This window comes from Petaurus breviceps, unplaced genomic scaffold (assembly GCF_028583685.1).
Source record: "Petaurus breviceps papuanus isolate PSGF00001 unplaced genomic scaffold, PetGlider_PUasm1.0 140, whole genome shotgun sequence".
Classification (NCBI taxonomy): Eukaryota; Metazoa; Chordata; class Mammalia; order Diprotodontia; family Petauridae; genus Petaurus; species Petaurus breviceps.
The window spans coordinates 24,256,291-24,278,433 of NW_027185698.1; the positions used below are offsets into that span (position 1 = coordinate 24,256,291).

Sequence of the window (22,143 nt, forward strand, 5' to 3'; positions counted from 1 at the left end):
GAGCAGATTACCACTTGACTTCTACCTTTGATTCACTACCCAAAATCCCATAGTTGGGTAAACTAATGTGAAGATTGAGAACAGGATCTCAAAAAAATACCCTCTATAGCTGCTTTACCCTTGGTATCTGATAGAATGAAGCAGTGGAAAAGAGTAATGGTTTTGGAATCAGAGGGCTTGAGCTTGAATTCTATTTCTGACATTTTTCTAGCTCTTGGGCAAATCAATTAACCACTCTGAGAAGTCTCCATGTCTATAAAATGAAGGTGTTGGACCAGATGATTTTAAGGCCACTTTCAACTCTAAAGTTTTATGATTTTATGACCTTAGAATTATAAGGATTTTCAAGAAATTACATCTGAATTTTTCATGCATTTTCTTTCCATGCAAGCCAACATGCTCTCCCATTTTCTTAGATCTCACCTTAGATTCCACAAACAACACATCACACAAAACTAGCAGAGCAAGGGCATGGGAGACATGTAATCTCATGTAATGACTAGTTTGGGTCTTTCCTCAAAAGAGAAAAAAGTCTTCCCTTGCTTGTGAAGTCTTTACAAATGGGTAGCTTTGCTCTACTCTGGGGCTGTCTTCTTTAATGTATCAGAAGCATGGAAGATTCCCTGGAAAAGGGAAAGCTTCCATACTTTTCATTTCTAAGGAAAATACAGTGTTCCATATACAAGTCCTCAAATGTAACAAAACAAATAAATCTGAGAAACAGCATACATCCCCCCCTTTTAAAAATACATGAATTTACCTACCAGTACCAGTGGTTCCTGAGTGTAAATGACATCAGCAATTAAACTTGCTTACAATTCAATGTCTTTTAATCTGCGCTATCCAATTAAGTTAAGCACATCTTAGACAATGAATCTATAGAATTTACCTTCTCAACTTGAACCATGAAACCTATGGGTCATTTCCACCCTCCCTCGATGACAGGTAGGCTTTCAGATTACAGATGTAGAAAAATAAGGAAATGGGAGCAAAGCAACACGCTCCTAACTAAAGGAGAAAGAAATAGTCAAGAGATTCTCCAACAGAATTATTTTCTTTTCCTTCTTTTTCATAAATAAGAATGTCTTAATTCTAAATTATCTTAATTTGGGTCTTTTATTGGTTACTGTGCTGAATATTATTCAGTGTATTATATATTTTCATAGAATCTTAAAAGAATTATTTGAAATTTCTCCAGTACCTCTTTTTCTCCCTCTTTATTATTTTTACTGTTGTTATGAAATGGTCCAGTGAAAAGAACATTGATTCTGGAGTCAGGAGACCTGTATTCAAATCCTGCCTTTGTTACTTATTACTTTGTGACATTAAGTCGCTTAACCTCCCTGGGCCTCAGTTTCCTTATCTGTAAAATGGGAGGATTGAGCTAAATGGTTGTTCGGCCCTACATCTATGATCCTATGAACCAGCTTAAAAAAATAATAGTAATAATTCTTAGGGACAACTAAGTGACACAGTGGATAGAGCAATAGCCCTGAAGTCAGGAGGACCTGAGTTCAAATGTGACCTAGACACTTATTAGCTGTGTGCCTCTGGGCAAATCACTTTACCCCAAGGGTCTCCAAAAAGAAAAAGAAAGAAAGAAACCAAAGGAAAAATTAATTCTTTACCAACATCCTACTCTAATGCCAAATCATGGTACAGAGGCAACCCTATCACATTAAAGGCTGTGCCAAAGGTTTGAAGTACAAAATAGTAATAGATGTTTGTTGTTAATGTGCTTACAAAGAAACTTATGACCAACTGATAAACTTTTCAGCTACAGAAATTCTCAGAGACCATGTACTAAATTTTAATCATGACTGTGGTCTATGATGGTAACAAAATTATAGGCATAATGGAGAGCCTAGTCCCAAGTTCTTCTCCTGCCTCTAATTAACTCAGGCAAGTCACTTGGTTCCCATGGGACCATGAAATGAAGAGGTTGGACTTGCTGGTCTCTGAGGTCCTTTTCCAACTCTTTCATCCCATGATCCTGGTAACAATAATATTATCAACCTAGCCCTTTACCAAAGGTGGACAATCTCTTGGCCAATCTATTCCCAAATGTTTAATTAGCAATAAAATTTGAGATAAGACCTAGATTATTTTGGTGGCATAAAGAGAAACACAGGGCATAAAGAGTCCTGACCTTGGCATCCAGAAGCCCTGAGTTTATACTGACTATGTGACTAAGCAAGTCACTTAATTTCTCAGTGGCCCCAGAAAAACTCTCTAAGACTCAATTGCACGGCAGCTTCCAATCTGCTTTAGTAAAGAGAGTTTCCTGGTTAGAAGTTCTCTATACCGATGACCTATTCCAAAAATCCACAAAGTTCTACTACTTATCAAAGCACAGTTATTCTCATTTGAATGGAATTTCCAGAGTCCATTGCCAAAGAAGCATGTAAATAATTAGATGGATCTGGGTTTCTCACCTATATAGGTACTCCCTCCACCAATGGCAACAGCAACCCCTCCATTTTTTCCTATCCTATGCAATTTTTATCCGTCATTCCTTTAGGCCTTTCTCTAGATTTTTTAAAATCTGGGGGTTACCAGTGTAATATTCAGGTTTCCTATCTTTGTTTCTCATCCTTGATGCTGTCCACCTATAATACAAGTTTCTTATGCTAATTCTCATATGCAAATCCTGACTGGTATTAAACCGCAGCTTACTTTCACCCACTATGCACCTTTCCACGGCCCTCTGGGCAATCATTCTATGCAGAAGAATGATTTCTATGTGGAAGAAAGTGGGAGGAAAGTTTCCATGAATACTGTAGTTTGTCTCATTCTCTGTGCTGGAGGGTTGCATCTCAATAAGGATCTAAAGTTTTTAAAATGAACTTTAAATAATAACATAGTGCCCAGCCCTACTCTTTATAGTTTAGTTCTTCACTGGGAAAAGTAAAAAAAGATAGAGTTCCACAAGTGTAAATTCTCTCCAATAGTTACAGAAGTCTTGAATCCTATGAGGAAATAAAATGAGAACATGTGGTTACGAATTTTTTTTTTTAATTAATGAGTAGACATGACTGTTTCTTTTCTAAAAAGGTAGACGAGGCAAAACTGGCTAAAAGACTTTCCTTAGAAATAATCATAAATTACATCTGTAAAAGATTAAGCTTCAAAATTTTAATACTCCAAATAAGACAATTTCATTAGTGTAGATATTTTCTCCAGAAGGGCACATTGCAATCCCTCCGTATCTCAGTATACTGTTCTTTGGGACTTTCTACAGACCCTCCTCAATCCTTCTCCCCATCATCAACCTTTCTAAGCAGACAGGCCCTTTATGACGTGGTAAGACCTTCTAGAGCTTGCCCCCAATGTAGTTTTTGAAAATCCAGACTTAACTCCATGCTGGGATAAAGTGTTAGAGCAAAACTTCAGAGGAGAAATAAATAATGATAACAATGATATGTTGAATGTATTATAACACATTACAATCTATTAAATACTTTAATAAAACTCAGTTGACTTGTTGAACTATGTAACCATCTAATGATCAGTCTCCTAAACCACATGTTTATTAGCAATGCAATCTTAGAGCATACAGAGTAGAGTGAGTTAGTTATCTGTGGGGGAGGGCCAGTGATAAAGTTCACTTCAAAGAGCTGAGATACTTCCCTCTCCCACACTCAACCCATGCTCTAGGCATGTCTATGATCATGATATAAGCATCACATTTTATTTTAGGTACAGCAAGTCATTATCACTGGTAGTTTTGAAGGAAGCTTTATTTATTTGCCAGGCCTACAAGAATTCATATTAAGATTTATTTGACTACTGTTTTCTCATCAGGAAAACACACTGAAGATCTGATTAGAAGTCAAGTTCATCCTGAGGGTGAAAAAAACAACAACTTCTAAAGTCTGAATAATTAGCATTTACTTGTAAGAAAACTGCATAACCTCTGTTGAAGTTCAAAATAAAGTCTCCTACAATGTTGAAGGATGCACATGGCAAAGGTAGTCCCAGCTCCCACAATTTCACCTTCTTCTTCAACCACAGCATATTTTCTAAATACACAGGAATCATTTTCTAGTTTGCAATAATATTAAATTGGTTCTAACTTGCTTACAATTTTTATGCACAAGAAAGTGGGAGGAGGAGTTGCAATGAATACTTTGGTTTGTCTTATTCTCTACACTGTAGAGTTGTGCCTAAATAAGGATTTGAAGTTTTTGAAAGGAGCTTTTAAACACTAATATAGTACAGGCCCTATTCCCCTTACAGAAAGGGGCACACAAGCCATGCAGATGGCTTCTCATGATTCACTGCTCTCGATTACACCATTAGGGGGCTGGCTCATTGGTCTTTCTCCTTCATCAGAAAGGACTAGCTTATTGTAAATGGAAGATGTCTCCAACTGTTTATTTGTCAGGCAATGTGATTTGTTTTTCAACTTGCCAATAACTTCTAGGAAGGATCACTTTAAAAAGCAGAACTACCACTAGAACACACAAACTCTCAGGTCGATGTTCCCGGGGCTCGCTTGAATGGAATCGTGTCTAGAACAGATGCGATGCCAACTGCAACCCTGTGTCTGCAACTCTGAACAGGAAAACCAGTATGACTTCTAAGAAGACTATTCTACATGGGATTTTATGCCTCCCCTCATCTCTGGCTACTTGCTTTTCCCTAGAAAATCTCAGAAAAGGGGAAGGCCTTTTATAGTTTTTAAAATGAGCCTCTAAGCAAGATTACTCAGTATTTTGATTGTACCATTTTCATCAACTTGCTTGGAATTCCATCTAGTACATAAAATTATTTTTTTGGAGCATTTGAAGGTAACAAAGCCTACACATGAGTACTTTAAAATGTTAACTTTTAAAAGAAAGAATGCTAAATGACTTTCAAATGTCAAAAGGATGGAGTTCCTTGGACAAAGTGTGACATGATTTTTTTTTGTGTACTTACCATTCATTTTGTTTTAAGCCTTTCATTATTTTTGGAGTTTCCCTTATAAAACCATCCCCACATAATTGTCAAATTGGGGTAGGTAGGTTACAAAGTTCAAACTATTTAATCAGATAAACATAGAAAGAAGTTTGGAAGCAAGAAAATATCATTACAGGATCAAATGGATTATTTTATAAAAGACAATGCAGTTGTGAATGTAAGTCATTTAAGTGATTAATAAGATGCAAACATCAAAAAATAAACATCTAGAGCAAATGTAAATGAGGACATCATTAACAATTACAGCACAAAATTAACTCATAAAAAATAGAGGCTGAAAAATAGCATAGTGTATTAGATAGAGACCTGACATTGTTATCAGGAAAACCTAAGATCAAGTCCTCCTTCTGGCATATGCTAGCTTAGGACCCTGGAAAAGTCACTCGACATCTCAGGTCTTAAGCATTTCTCTAAGACTGCCATATACATATCAAGTGCTATTGTGGATTAGTAGAAGAGGTTTCTTCAATGGGAGCTCCTTATACCGCAGGAATCACAGTTCTAGTCAAAGAAAGGAAGACAGACAGACAGCAACAGAGACAGAAAGACAAAGGTATAGGGAGAAAAAGAGACAGAAAGGAAAAGAAAGAGATGAAAGAGGGAAAGAAAGAGAGAGAGAAGGAAAGAAAGAAAGGAAAAAGGAAGGAAGAAAAGAGAAGGAAAGAAGTGAGGGAGGGAGGTAAGAGAAAGAAAAGAAAAGAAAAGAAAGGATGAGAAAATGTTAAGAAAAGGGAAGATGAACTGATTTTGTTGAGTATATTAATTCTATGGAGAAACATGGAAGTCAAACCTCAGCGTATGGAAGGAGGATTTATGTGGCATAAATAATTATATAGATTGTGTGACTAAAGCAATCTAAATGTGCCCTCTCTAGGAATTATTACAGCTGCTTAGTGAGTCACTTTTCACAGATATTAACTACCATCAACAACCCTGCCATAGGCTTAAATCTTGTGCTTCCCCCCCAAAAAATGTTAGCCTAGTGTTCCACCTCTGAGATGATGCCATGCTCCCAGGCATTCTATGAAACTCTGGCAATGCATCTTTATCTCAAGACTTTCTAATTTTCTGTAATGAAAAAAAGATTCTTTTCCCCCTCCTGCACATCACTGAAACCAAAAATGCAAGAAAACACTTGATTCATTTCATTCAACCTGTCATCAGTATAAAATTCTTCCTTATAATCAACTTTCTACTTTTCTGTATATTCTAATTTTAATTATCCTTAAAGTAGAAGATCTTTACCCACTTTTCTAGATGATAAAAATATTATAATATTTAATATTTAGCCAAATTTGTCTCAACTTTGTTTTAAATATTTAACTCAACAGTTCCTCTCTTTTCTCAGTCAAGTAACATCATTAAAATGTAGCTAGCTTAAGATTTTCTAAATCAGTTGCTCTAAACCCTTATTCATTTTTGCAATTCTAATAATTGCCTGTGATTACTCAGTATTTTTACAAGTATCAAGATGCCTGGAATTCAATACAACATTCTAGCTGCTGCTTTTATTAATCTATCTAAAAATGTATGTGCTGTGCTACATAACTAGAGACTGTGTAAAGTCAGGAAATTCTGCTCCTGTTCCTGGCTTGGTTAATTTATCTATGAGGTCTTGAAAAGTCACTTTTCTATGCTTCTATTTATTTCAAAATTAACAAACACCACATAAAAATGTCAACACTAGCATTTGAATAGGTGATGTCTCTGAAAGTTTCACAAAGCCAATTTCATCTCCTGTGGACCGACTGGCAGTCCTAGGCCTTTCCAGGACAGTATTACTGGAATTCTTAGGACTATTAAATAAATGCCTTGGGCTATTTTTCTTTGAAGGGTTTCCCTTTCATTTTTCTACAAGAAGTGAGCTTAGTCCCTTCAACATGAATGTAACTTAAAATTCTCCAAGTAGAATTCAAATCACCAATTTCTTTTCTCCTTGTCTTTCACTATTCTTACACAAACTCCCAATTTATTGCTATCAGTTCCCTAGTATGCTATTCTCCTTTCCTCTCTAGACAATTAATGAAGATCCCATGAGAGCAGATTTAATGCATGCCCAATACCAGATTAAAATGTCACCATTTATCAAGGCAGAGCTTTAATTCCAAATGGCAGAGCTAATGTCTAAATTTATTTCGAATGTACGATGGTCTGAGACATTGGACCAAATGTACTAAAATCCACAGTGGACTCTTTCTCCAGTCTATTTCTCAATTCTACTACTTTGATAATTTAGTTTTGCAGTGACTAATACTCTCATTATCATATAATAAAGACTAAAATAAACCATGCTAGCTCAACATGATCAGTACTAGTCATATTTCCAAATTGTCCTTTCCCCATTGTCTATTATACTTATTAAGACCAAATATTTGTCCATGAAATTGTGTTTCTATGAAGCTGATGTTTAGGACCACTATGCTTTTATATAAAACAAATCATGATGTATTTTCAGATTTGGCCCATGTGCTGATAGTGCTTAACCGTACTTCTTTGTTACAATGATGGGTCCTGTTGGGTTTGGGGGAGGGAAGGCATTCCAAGAGGCAGTAATGCAAAAGAAGAACATCAAAAAAAATTTTTTTAAGATAATGAAATTCTCCATAACTTATTATCCTAGAGAACTAGTTACCCATCACATGTTGGTATATGATTGTCACCCAAAAAAATCCATTATTTCAAAAATGATTCTTTATTCATTACAGCTAATGTTAAGAAACTAATCTATCTGAAAACAGTCCTTTTGTTGACTCAGACTTCAGGAGAGAGAAATGAATAAACCGTTGCTTAAGTGGGAATTCTACTATTCTCTTCTTTCTTATCAAGGACAAGAGGTGACCCCAAGGAGGAGGAGTGTGGTATGATGGAATGGACACTGAAATGGGAGTCAAAGACCAGGGTTCTAGTCCAGTCTAGTCTCACACTGCTTCATTGTGTAAGCCTGGGCAAGGCATTTCACTAACCCTCTGGGATTTGATTTCCTCACCTATAAAATAAAGGAGTTGGATTAATTGATTTCTAAAAGTCTCTTTCAACTTTTAAATTTTATAATCCCATGAAAAGTTTTTAAAGCCTGAAAATCACACCACCATTTATCCAGCAGCCAGATTTTTGGCTGCTTTAATCATCCAAAACATGGTTATAAACCACAATTGGAAGTCAGTAAAATAAAGTAAAATAAAAAGTTCTCTAAAAAACAGTATCTATCACAAAGACCACATACTTTATCTCTTACCCACTCCAACTTCCAGAAATATGCATATCTACTCTGTATTCTAAAATAGTAAAATAATTGGTGATCATAATTATGACCCCATGTCATTAATATATGCTAAATTATACCCAATAGACTATTTAAGAAGGTAAAATATATGGTACATTTTGAAAATATTTCTATCCAACTTTTAAAATTTTGGAGAGTTTAAAGAAGTTTTAATTTATTGGGAGTAAGTGAATTAAAACCTGAATGACAAGTGACCAAATTTTAGAGGACTTTAAACCCTTGGTTGAGTAGCTGGGATTTTATTCCACAGACAGAAGAAGCCACTCAGAACACCTCATCCCATGACTGTAATGAATACATTAGACCTGAATATCTTGCTTGCTTTTGCGAAATCTTTAATATCTCTCTGTTTCTTCACATGGGCCATAGCACAAACTTTCATATTTTCTAGTGCTCTGGCTTTTTTCTAATTTCACATTCCTCCAAAGTGGATATTAGGGTACGGATCAATTCTCTGCTGCTTGTGCAAATTTTGGCCTGCCAATCAACACCAAAAAACAGAGATTCTCCACCAGCCAGTCCACACCATCCAAACAAGGAACCACCAGTTACAGAAAATGGAGAAATTTCCAATGCTACGGATAAGTTCACTTACTTTGGCAGTACATTTTTCAGGGATGTCCACATAGCTGATGATGTTGACAGCACACATTGTCAGAGCTAGCTCAGTGTTGTGGAAGTCTGAAGGAAAGAGAAGAGGTATTGGGTTGTGTACCAAACTGAAGATCTACTAAACCATTGGGCTGACCTCATTATATATGCCCATGAAACCTGGACAATCTACCAGTGCCATGCAAGAAAATTGAACCACTTCCATTTGAATTGTTTTAGGAAGATTCTGAAGATCACCTGGCAAGATAAAGTACTGGACATTGAGGTCCTTTCTCAAGCTGAACTGCTAAGCATTCAAATTCTGCTGCAGAAAGTGTAACTACAATGGGCTGACCATGTAGCCCAAATGCATAAAAGACTATTTTATGGAGAACTCATACAAGGCAAGTGCTCATTTGGTGGTCAGAAGAAGCGAGTCAAGGACATTCTCAAGGTCTCTCTGAAGAACTTTTGTGAGACGCTGGCACAGGACTGCCCTGCATGGCATGCCTTTTATCAAAGAAGGTGCTGTGCTCTCTGAGCAAAGCAGAATTGAGGCAGCACAAAGGAAACATGAGATACGCAAATCTAGAGACATGTCCATCCCAAAAGTTCAAATAGACTATTTGTACCCGACATGTAAATCCTCTCAAGTTCATATTGGACTGATAAGCCATAGTTGAACACACTGTACCTTCACCCCAACATCATAATGCCATTGCTCGTCTTCAAAAATGAAGGAAGAACAACATGAAATTAGACTAGAATTTCTTCTCAGAATCCTTATAATTAATCAGGATTCCGTTCAAATGCCACTTTCTCTATAGGAAGCCTTCCTTGACCCACACACCTCCAGCTGCTAATGCTCTCTCCCTCTTCAAATTCTCTTGTGTAAAGGTTATTCTACTCCCCTCAGTAGAGCAGGGAATGATTTGTTTTTGCATTTGTATCCTGCCATAGTAGACATTTGTATATAATAGGTACTTAATAAATGTCTCTTTGACTGAATTTAACTGAATTAATAAACAAATAGGTTAAATGAGTCTTCTATCTTTATTATAATGGGTTATAATTATAACTATGTGGGTTATAATTATAATTACATATATTATATATAATAAATACTATATAATTATGCAAAGCATAATCAATAGTAAATGCTTTTTACCTAGTCTACTATTCTCTCACCAGACTTCAATTCAGTTAAACATTTATTAAACACCTACTATACTAAAGACCTTGAACTATCTTGGCACACTTTCTTGGCAACATCAAAATAAAAATCAGTCTCTGCCCTCAAAGAGCTTACATTCTACTGAGGGCTACAATATGTAAGCAGAAAAACAAAGGGTAACCTAAGGGAGAGATCACGAAGATCCAGGGGTATGAGGAAAGGCTTGCCAGGGTCTGAGATGCACGTGCTGGACCAATCCAATAGGCATTTATTAAGCATCTCTGAAAAGCAGTGAGGGAATCTAAGAGATTCTAAAGAGCTGAGGGGGGAAGGGAATGTCCTCTAGCGCGGGGAGGCGGGGGGGGGGGGGGATGGCTACAGAAGGACATAGAAGCAAAAGGCAGAGTGTAGAGCCAGGGAACAACAAGTAGTCCAGGCTGGCTAGAATGGAGAGTGCATGAAGGGAAATAATGTCATATGTCTGGAGGGGTATTTTATCCTAGGGACAATAAGACGCTGAAGATTCTTGAGCAAGGGAGTGAAATAGTCAAACCTATCCAAATAGGAAGATTAACATGCCATGAAATGGGCAGTTTCCCCAGGGGCCTCTGATTTGAATGATTCTAAAGCTCCATTTAGAATGTGAACATGAATATGCAGGGAGTTGTCCTGTCATTTTTTAGTTGTGTCCAATAGTTTGTGACTCTATTTGGGATTTTCTTGGCAAAGAGACTGGAGTGGTTTGCCATTTCCTTCTCCAGCTTATTTTACTGATGAGGAAACTGAGGCAAAGAGGGTTAAGTGACTTGCCCAGGATCACTCAGCTAGTTAAGTGTCTGAGGCCAGATATGAACTCATGAAGATGAATCTTCCTGACTCCAGGACCGGCAATCTATATACTGTACCACCTAGCTGCTGCCCTCATGCATATGTGTAAGGATATTAAAGGAATGCTTTTGCTTCTGAAATCCCCCCTCTGCTTCCCCTTCCCTTCTCCTCTCTCATCCCACCATAGTTTATTCATTTAATTCTAGTTCAATTTGGTAAGCATTTATTAAGCACCTACTGTGTGCTGGGCACTGGAGACAAGGATAAAGATCAGGACTAGATCTTTAATTTCATTAGTATAAGGAACCTTAAGCATGAAAACCCTCCACCAATGCCGCTTGACACTTTCTCTGTAACTTACAGTGTTAAAGAGTTGCCTGGGGCACTGAGAGGTTAAGGAACTTATCAAAGGGCACCCAGCTAGGCTATATCAGCAGGAAGATTTGAATCCTGGCATCTCTAACTCCAAGGCCATACCTCTATTAACTACATCCCTATTGCTTTTCCAGAAAATTTGCAACAAATTCAAAAAATCTTTGACAAAGTGCTGTCCTTCCTCCAAACATTAGCTTCTGCATCAAATCTAAAACTCTACTTTACTAGCTTTCTTTCTCTTCCATTAAATATTATTGGTAGCAGAAAGAAACCAAAACCATTTCTATTGAAAGGACACTGCAAATTCAATCACCCTTAGGCATTCTTTTCAAATGAGAAAATCTTGTAAATATTTTGCCCATATGATGGCTTATTTTTGAAAGCATTATACATTCATATGTTGGTAAATATAAATTATTTCCATTTGCATTTATAAATTTGATATCAAATACATACGTATGTGAACTCATTCAGTACTCAAGATTAGGGGTTGTTCCATTTTCAGTACTTTTATCCCCATCATCTAGCACAGTTCCTGACACATAGTAGGTGCTTTGAAAGTGTTCACTCACTGATCCACATGCATGTGCACATTTCTATTGCATAAAGAATTAATTCTAGACACATGCATGTGAATATATAGACATTTATTTGTACCTAGACATATATGCTTAAATGTACACATACATATAGCTGAACTCTGTATTTTACTGTCCTTATACAAGTTGTATAATTACATATACTACAAGGGGCCAGAGGTCCTTATTGTATCACTTGAAGTTCCAGGAAAGAGTATACTGTGGTGATCAGCTCTATCCATTGCTTAGGGCCAAGCCTCAAGCCACTGAGTCATTCAGAACCAGGTCACATACCTAAAACTTGCTTTAACCCAACCCACAACATCGAACTCTGGATCAAATAAAGGGGATACACAGATTTGGTGTCAGAATGAGTCAACAGGTATCAAGGGCAGGTCAGCATTCTTTTGATAAGAATTGTGCTTATTCAATTTTTTTTAAACTGAACCAAGGTTTTATTTGTGTGTTTTCCTTTAAATGTTATGTCAACACAAAGGCAGCTTTCTAAAAGCAGCACATCCATTGCAAATAAGAAAGGAACTATTTTGGAAACTCCTGCAAACCATATTCCAGGGTAATAGAAGACAGTCAAAAAAGATTAGTGATCGAAAGAGCTCTATAGACACATTTCTTAAAACAGAAAGAAAAGCAAAAGACAGTCAGAGCCTTAAAGAATGAAAATTCTGTCAACTCATTGATACATTTATTCAATAAGAGTTTATTAATCACCTACTATTTGAAACACAGAGTCCTAGGAGATGAAGGAGATACAGTGCTAAATCAAACAAGTCTATACACTCAGGGATCTTACAATCTAGAAAACTACAGCTTGAGAGACTATTAACTATTGGCTCTGATGGAAGGGACATGTAACCAGAACAGGAAAAATCTTAATAGTGGGTCCTATGACATCCAAGGTGTTAAAATACATCACACCAGATATTTCACTTCTCTCCAGCTCCATTCTTTTCTATTATTTTTGTGTGGGTACCTTCTCCCCACTCCTTCTCTCCCTCTTTTTACCTCCTTTTCACGTGTTCTCTTCCCCCATCAGAACATAAGCTTCCTGGGGACAGGGGCTATCTTTCTTTTTGCTTATATTTGTATTCTCAGTGCTTAACACAGTGCCTAGTACATAGTAAGCACTTAATAAATGCTTTATCCATCACCTATCTATTTGTTGCACAAAAATAAGTATTCGTTATTCGTTATACTATCCTGAAATACACATATTGACAGTCCCACTTCCAATTGCTGATAAAAGACAAAATGTCTTCAACACAAAAGGTTTTTTCCCCCTTCTCTATTCTCCAAAGCTTTTCCATCATAAAGGCCTCTGTAAAATGACCACCTTTGATCTTTCTGACTAATAAAAATAAAAATTATGTTACTTTGCAGTCAGTACAAGGGTCACCGCTTGAAACCCAACCAACAATTCTGACAACTTTGAACTCACATCTCATAAAAATCAGTAACGCTGAATGCTAGTTCCCTAGGTAACCAAGACACAGCTTTGCAAATGGACTTGCTAGAGTCAAAAGAAAGTAAAACAAAAAACCCAAAGCAATTCTGCTTCATTTTTGCTTTAAAAGGTTGTGACTAAGTATTTTTAATGGTAGCAGAAGGCAGATACATAATGCCTTCCATTATTGTTTGACCACCCAAGAGAATCACAGCAAGCGGACCTTGCTGTCATAATGCATCTGAAACAGACAAAGGGCAGCAAAGCCTTTTGAATGGCAGATCAATGGAATCAAGGTGAGGAGTTTACTTTTCCCCTGGGATTCTATAATGAAGGGTCTGCTGTGGAAACAGGTCCAAGAAACAGTTTCTATCACTGCCAATGACTCCCTGGAAGAAGTTACTCAGTAAAAATAGCATACCATAGTTGAAAGCATATGGGACTCTGGGTTTGAAGGCCTGGGTTCAAGTTCAGTTTCTGATATTTAATAGATATCTAACATTGTACAAGTTACATTACACCTGTCACCTCCGTTTTTTTTTCAGCTGTAAAATGGGCTTAATCATATTTGCACTACCTACTTTACAAGGTTATTGTGGGAAGAGTAAGCTTTAATATAAGTTCTTATTACCCATAGTGATCTTATGAAGATACCTACTCCAGTGATCTAGTAGAAAGGATACTAATGGTGTCGGAGGACCTGGCTTCAAATCTGATTTCTGATGCTCACTACCTATGTAACTTTGGACAAGTCCCTTAGCTAACCTGGGCCTTAGTTTTCTTACCAGTAAAATGGGGATATTGAACTCAATGTCCTCTGAGTTCCCTCAAGTTATCTACACTTTTGAACAGTTTTGAATTGTTTAGAAAGTTCTGCCTTATATTGAGACAAAATCTGCCTCCGTTCCTCCTCTTCTAGAAATGTATAAAGTAAGTCCAATCCTTCCACGAGAGCTTGAGATTCTGAAGACATCAATCATCTGTCTATCTCACACACAACTTCTCTATTACAGACTAATGATAATAATAATAATAGCTAGAAATATCTCATTTAAGTCTCACAACCACTCTGGGAGATAGGAGCTATTATTATCCCCATTTTACAGATGAGGAAACTGAGTCATACAGATGTCAAAGTGGCTTGTCCAGGGTCACACAGTAAGTTGTCTGAGGCCAGATTTGAAATTAGGTCTGCCTGACTACTGGCCCATGCTCTGTCTACTGCACTGTCCAGCTGTACAGACTAACATACTTATTTCTTATACTACTTTTGTTATCTTCAAATTCTTTTCAATTTTTAAACTGCCTGCCCTGTCTCTCAATTAGATTATAAGATTCTCGAGGGCAAGGATCTAATATCACACATACTCTATACATAATATATATTCACTAAACACTTGATGAAGTTGATAATGACTTCCATACTAGCAATGGTACCAGACACCAGGACTCATGAGAGAGATCTCCTCAATCATCCATGTCCAAAGAACAAGAAATCATAATTTGAACTAGGAGCTTTCTTTCTTCTTCATGCTTTGCATTTTGACTTTTAAATAAAATGCTCAAAAGAGATAAGAAGTAGAATAATGGGAGACATCCAGGAAACAAGCCATTGGAAAAGCCAATGGGCTAGCCATGCAGCTGGGGCAGTCCATGCTAACAAGCAGACAGCCTAAAGGATTAACCCATAATTGCAAAAGGTGAAAAGATCTAAAGGAAAGCCTCCAATGCACTGGATAAATCCTCCATAGAGGCCCTTTTGAAGAACATGGACAAGAGTCCTGGAACTGAGAAGGCCTGGAGGGGTTAAAATTTACACCAGTGGAGGAATAACCACATCAGTGAGATCATAAATCCATACTACTGAATTATCTCAGTCTCGGTTTTCTCATCTATAAAATGGGGATAATAATAGCATCTACATCTCAGGGTTGTGAGGGTCAAATGAGATAACATATGGAAAGTGCTTTTCAAACCTCAAAGTGCTATATAAATGCTATTTTATTGTTTATTATTATTATCACTAAGTATACTTTAAAGGAACATTTTATTCCTAACCACATCTGACAGTCCTACTATGTTACTCTGTTTTAATGTACAACTTTGTCATTCCCAAAGGGTTGTAGTAATAGAGTTTATTCCCAGAAGATTAAGAATCATTATTAGTAACTGAACAGAGGCCAGCACCACATTTACCTTTTGTTCTACAAGGTGACAACTTCATTCTAAATAGAATCATCACGACTAAACACCACACAAATCCCATGTCAACACTAAGGATGGTTCCCATTTATGCAGCCCTCTTTAAGGTTTGCAAAGCACTTCACATCTGCTAACTCATTCAATCCTGGAAAAACTCTCTTACCACTGGGTAGTGCTATTATCATTCCAATTTTTTTTTTTTAGCAAAGGAAACTGAGTCTGAGATACTGCAAATGATTTGCCTATAGCCATACAACTAGCATGTGTCTTAGAAAGGGTTTGAACTCGAATATTCCTGACTCTCAGGGCAGCCCTCTATCCAACATACCTCCTACCTATCTCTACCTATCAGATAAGTATTCACATAAATAGGAAGGATACTAGGCAAGACATAAGATAAAGGCAAAGGGGAGATTGAGACAAGATTTGCTAGGAAAATTTTAAGACTAATCAGGTTTGGCTGGAAATAACCATGAAGACTTCATGGAAGAAAGGCACCTAACCCGAGCCTTGGAGGAAAATTTCAACAAAGAGGCATGACTGTAAATATAGATATGACAAAGCAAAGATGAGATCAGAAACAGTCTTCAGTTTTGGTGTAAGGGAGAAGGATGGGAAAGGTAGGTAGTAAAAACACTGGAGGGCCCTACATTGAGGAGTTTTCATTTTATTATCTTACGGCAAACTGGGGAACCCTGAAGGGTTTTAAGGGTAGGAATAATATGTTCAGATTTGTGCATAAGTTCATCTATGCAGAGGTAGAAGAGATCTCAGAGACCAAATAGTTCAACTGTTTAATTTTACATGACAATAAGACACTTCAGACAATTGCTCCATCTAATTTAAAGAAAGTGATAATATAATAGCTAACATTTATATAGCATTTAGTATGTGCTAAGCACTTTACAAATATTATCTCTTTATTATTCCTATTTTACAGATGAAGAAACTGAGGCAAACGGAGATTAACTTATTTGCCTAGGGTCACACAGGTAGCAATTCACATTTGAACTCAGTTCTTCTGAATTCTAGGACCAGGCTCTAATCCACTGCGCCACCTGGCTTCTATGCCCTGATATATTTAACACATTTTAACAGTTCACTAGGTGTGATCATGGCCTAGACACTTCCTCAGTGTGATAAAATCTGTTCAGACTGGCCAAGGGACTTGGTCCTACTGTTTGGGACCAGTATAAAGCCCACTAAGAGGGGCAGCTATGTGACGTGGTGAATAGAGCACCAGCCCTAGAGTCAAGAGGACCTGAGTTCAAATCTGGCCTCAGACACTTAACACAAAAACTAGCCATGTGACCTTGGGCAAGTCACTTAACCCCAGCTGCCCTTCAAAAAGCAAAAAATAAATAAATAAATGAAACCCACTGAGATAGGCAGAAAGAGAAAAGGGGTATTCCAAGTAAACCCCTGAGAAGACATTGATTGGAGGAGAAGAGCATAACTATAGGTGTCTCCCCTCTAATCACTCTGCCCCCACCATGGTCAAAGGCTCCTGAATGTCACAGGGTTGGGAAGATGTAGACTTTTTCTTGATCATGCTACCAGTGTCCCCTGAGACAGAAGTGGCTTCCAGCATCAGGAGCTAAGAGCAGACAGAATGAGGTGAGGAAAGGAGATTCAAGTACCTACAAAGAGTCCAGAAGAATAGAGGGGACAGCTTGAGGACCCCAGCAGGAGGACTTTCAGTTACCTTTTGCTACATGTACACTCTAAGCGTGAATCCACTTTCGCCTGTTCTCTATGGGTATCTGTGGGAAATTGTGCCATGGGCTCTTAGGGAGAATATCTGTGCCAATTGTTCTTATTCTGCTACCTTAGTAGATATCCCTTTCTAAAAATGAATTGTCTGACTGGCTAGTTAATATCAACCAATAATTTTAGAAGAAAGCATAGTAGTGGGGATTCATGAGCTATAGTACTAAAAAAAAACCCACAACAATCCCCAGTCCCTTAGGGGTACTCCTAGACTCCTGAGGAGAGACATAGCACCCACGTTCTTGGGATCTGACTCATCAGTGTGAATGGGAGGTGGGAACAGTCATTCTAGAGCATATATACAGATGAGGAAACTGAGGCACAGAGCTATTAAGCAACTTATCCAGAGACACCCAGCTAGTAAGTATGAGAGTCAAGATTTCCACATAGGTCTCCCTGATTCCAAGTCCAGCACCCTATTCACTATGTCATGCTGCATTCGGAAGATCATTTTGCCAACCCTTCAAGGTCTAGCTCAATTCCTGCCACTACCCCTCTATCTAGCACCCTAGCTCCTAACTCACATTGATTTCTTCCTTCTCTGAATTCCTACAGTATATACTGTCTGTACCATTCAGTTGGGTCTTGGGGCAGAGGTGACTGATGTTTTGGAGAGTGGTCAGATAAGCCATGCTTCAGCCCCCTATAATCAATGAGGACCTAGAAGCAGGCTCCTTCACATCAGTCCCCCTGTCCTTGATGCTCAGGATACCTAGCCACCATCATTCACATTTTTTCTCAGAATATTATAATAAGATTAACTCTGAGAAGAGTCTTGGGGTACTTTGCTAACTACTGCTTCCAGGAAAGGAGTTGTTGGCGGTCCTATGACTAGCAAACTCTCTTCCATTCAGAATCCTTATGATTCAGAATCATAGCCTGCTTAAGTGGAACTTCTCTTCTTCCACTCTTTCATACCTATCCATGTCATCCCTACCCTCCTATGTTCCTATCCCAATTTTGCCCCATGCAATCCCCATTCTATTGCTAACAAACTGCTCTTCACGTTAGATGTCTTCTTCTCGTGCTCCTTCCAAGTTCTTGCCATCTCAGAACCCTGGCTCCTCCGGAATTCTTTGCTCCTCTAGTCACCCACTCTAGTACTGAATGTACTTTCTCTCCTTTCCCTCCAGGAGGAGGAATGGGCCTGCTCCTTGCAGGATTTCACACCATCACTACCATCACTAAGTAAACTTTCTTCCTTTGAGGTTCACTCCATTCAAATATATCTTGCATCAAGACCCAGATGACAGTTATCTGCTAGTCTGACAATTATCTGATCCTCTTTCAACAAGGACTTCCCTTCTTAATACCAGCTCACAAGTTCCATACCTAACTCACCAGTCTTCCTCTCCACTACAACCTTTACCCTTAGCCTTCAGAAATTCATTGTACATGTTTATGTTCCCTTGAACATTCTTGCTTCCCAGCTTATCAAGTTCCTCAACTCCCATAATTTGCATTTTCAGTTCAACTCAGTCACTATGGAGATGTTTATACCCTTAATATCACCATCACCTACAAGTATTTTATCTCCATGACCCATAACTCTGAAATTTTTGTCCTTAACAATACTCCCCTGTGTTTCTGTATTTCCCTGTATCTCTCCCCTCCAATTTTGGAATAATATTTTTACCCAGTCTAGTCCCCCAGAAGTTTAGATATTGGAATTATACTCCCTACAGTGTCTGATGTAAAACTTTTTTCTCTTTTTTCTCTTTTTTCCTCAAGATACATACTGTCCCCCTCCACCTCAGCAGAGTGCCTCACCTCATACTTTATTAGAAAAAATAAGGCCATCCATTAGGAGTTCCCTTTTCTCCATAATTTCCCACCTTAGATCCCTCTAATATTTCCCATTCTCAGGGTCCGTTGAGTTGAGCAGTGAATAGGGCACTGGCCCTGGAGTCAGGAGGACCTGAGTTCAAATCTGATCTCAGACACTTGACACCTACTAGCTGTGTGACCTTGGGCAAGTCACTTAACCTCAGTTACCTTGCCTCCCCTCTCCAATATATATATTTAGGTTTATGTTTATATATTTCCTATTTTTATTCTTGATTCCAGTCTCTCCAATCTCCTCTAGGAATTTGTCCCTTTGATCAACTATTCTTTAGTCCTAATTTCAATCTCTCTTTATCTACTGGCTCCTCCCATGCCGCCTATAAACATGGTTATATCTTCTCTATCCTTAAAAAACCGTCAATTAACTCCTATCCTGTATTTCTTCACTCTTGTCATAGCCAAATTCTAGATTAAGCTGTCTACATTTACTGCCTTCACTTTCTCACCTCCCACTCACTTCTTGAATAGTTTCAGTCTATCTTCACTCAACTAAAAGTACTCACCCCAAGATCACTAGTGGTCGATCTCTTTCTTACTAAAGAGAATGCCCTTTTCTCAATCCTCATTCTTTTTTCCCCTTTTCAGTGTTTGACGCTATTTGCCACTCCTTCCTCCTCTCTGGGAAGAAGAGAACCATCATCTCCTAAACCAGATCCAGATACGGAGTCAACAAAAACAGATGCTTCTGAAGAACAATATGGAGAACAAGGAGCAGATCCATGCGGAGTAAAAACAGTTACATAGACAAACTGAACGCCATAAGAAGACATAAAGAAAACTAGAAGAAAAAATAGGGATCAGTACAAATTAAATGATCCTGTCCAAATCAAAACAAAACAAACAAAAGCTACTTTATTAGAGCCAAGGCCTTGGTCAGACTCATCAAATCAAAGAGAGAGTGTTCAAGACAATGTTCCTAATCAACCACCAACAGCCCTCCCTGGCAGCTAATCTTGCTTCTCCATCTGCTTCCCAGCATCTCAAATTGCAACAAGAGACTCCAGGTAACATGGCCCCCACAGAATCAAACAGCCAGGGCGAAAGAGATGCTCACAGTGGACCTAGAGGAAAAGTCACCCGTAAGAGAGTGAGCAGAAACACGAAGGCAGCAGCGACCACTTTGAGGGTTCCACAGACTCCATGCTCAAGCCTTGGCACACAGAACTGGGTGCCAGGGCTCACTCTGCCTTAGCCATCCACTTACCCCCTCCCAGCTCAACCCTCACTGCCAAGCACACAGGCCTGCCCAAAGGTTACCATTCTGATGGGAACCTTTGGGAACCGGCCCCAGAGCAAGAGTTCACCAAACACAGGAGGCACGTGACCCAGCCCCATAGATTAGAGAACAACGGGGCTGCATCAGGCAACAGCTCCCCTCCTAACCTAAGATGCTCCTCTGATTGGATCCACCGCGGAACTGAGAGATTTGAGAGGAAGATCTGGTGCCCAGCCGGGATGTGGCTGGCTGCTTTGCGTTGAGATGGTGCCTGGAGCTGCTCTGTGTTAGCTGTAAGCAGGCAAAAACAGACCCTCCCAGGAATGGGTTCATCCCACAGGAGTCTCTCCAGAAGAGTAACCCAGGCCAGTCTCAGATTGTCAGACAAAACTCTGCCTCCCTGGGCAGTGAAATGGTGACTTTGGAAGAGTTCTTGAAAGAGAACAACAGGGGATCTCCAATTGGTGACACAGCTTAAATGAGACAAATGATTTCACTGCTGCAGTTTGTTCTAGAAGCAGATTCACCATCCCCTTCTTGCCATTCCTTTTCTTCCTTCCAACACCTAGAGCCACAGGGGCCAGAGGACCCAGTTTTTGGGTCTGCAATCAGTGAAGAGATGCTAAGGCCAATGGGAGAGCAATTTCCATCTCCCAAGGAATACTTCCACTGGACAGGAAAACATGCTGAAAGACTGCTTTCAGAAGGCTATGGATCCTCCTGCTTTTAGAACACTACTCTAGTGGTGGCTAAGTGGTACAGTGAATAGAGCATCGGCCCTGGAATCAGGAGGACCTGAGTTCAAATTTGGCCTCAGACACTTAACACACTAGCTGTGTGACCTTGGGCAAGTCACTTAACCCCAATTGCTCCTCCAAGAAAAAAAAGAACACTACTCTTTCCTGATTCAGCTCTCTCTCTTTTTTTTTTAAAGCAATTGGGGTTAAGTAACTTGCTCAAGGTTACACGGCCAGTTATTTCTGGGTGCGGTACGAGGTATCAGAGCCTGGATTCGATTCCAGGTCATCCTGTCTCTGGGGACAGTGCTCTTACTGAGTGCTCTTACTCTCACTGAGCCACCTGGACGCCCCTAAGCAATTGGGGTTAAGTAACTTGCTCAGGGTTACACGGCCAGGTGTTTCTGGGTAGATTCTAAGTGTCTGAGCCCAGATTCGATCCCAGGTCATCCCGACTCTGGGGCCGGTGCTCTTACTCGCTGTGCTACCTGCCTGATTCATCTCTTAATAATAATGGTTCACACATATAGAGGTCTTTAAAGTTTCACAAAGAGTTTTACATATATTATATTTTACATCTGATACTCCAAAAGGCCATGTAGGGCTGGTACTATTATTATCCCTATTTCACAGATGAAGAAATTGAGGAAAAAAGATATTGTTACTTGCAAAGGTCACCCAGCTAGTAAGTATCTGAGGTAGAGGTTGAACATGGGTGCTTTGGGCTCCAAGTCAACTTGGAGTCTCACTATCCATTACACTACACTGCCTTTCCTGACTATCCAACTCCTTAGTCCCTCTTGTAGGATTATCATTACATCTTACCCCCCTACATGTGAGTTTCCCTTGGATTTTGGCTCCTCACCCTAACTCACTCCCATATCCAATCAGTTGCCAAATCTTTTTACCTTCAAAGCATCTCTCATGTATGTCCCCTGCTCTCTACTCATACAGCCGCAACCTAGTTCAGGACCTCACAGTCTTTTGAATGGATCATGGTTCTGTTGGATGCCCTGTTCCCAAGCTCCCCATTGTCACTTGAAGGGGAGGAAGCACACAAGTATCATTCATATCTCCTTCTTTCTCTCTCTCTCTTTCTCTCTCTCTCTGTCTCTCT

At 38.9% G+C, this 22,143-nt stretch overlaps 1 long non-coding RNA gene across 8 annotated transcripts in view; it reads right to left on the reverse strand.

Annotated features, from left to right (window-relative positions):
• The window catches only part of LOC138147043 (uncharacterized), a 435,949-nt gene that overhangs the window by 352,012 nt on the left and 61,794 nt on the right, over positions 1-22,143 (reverse strand). For all 8 annotated transcript variants that reach the window (XR_011164697.1, XR_011164690.1, XR_011164689.1 and 5 more), the window contains one exon: positions 8,844-8,929. This is a non-coding gene — a long non-coding RNA (uncharacterized lncRNA). The remainder of the gene's footprint in view (positions 1-8,843; positions 8,930-22,143) is intronic.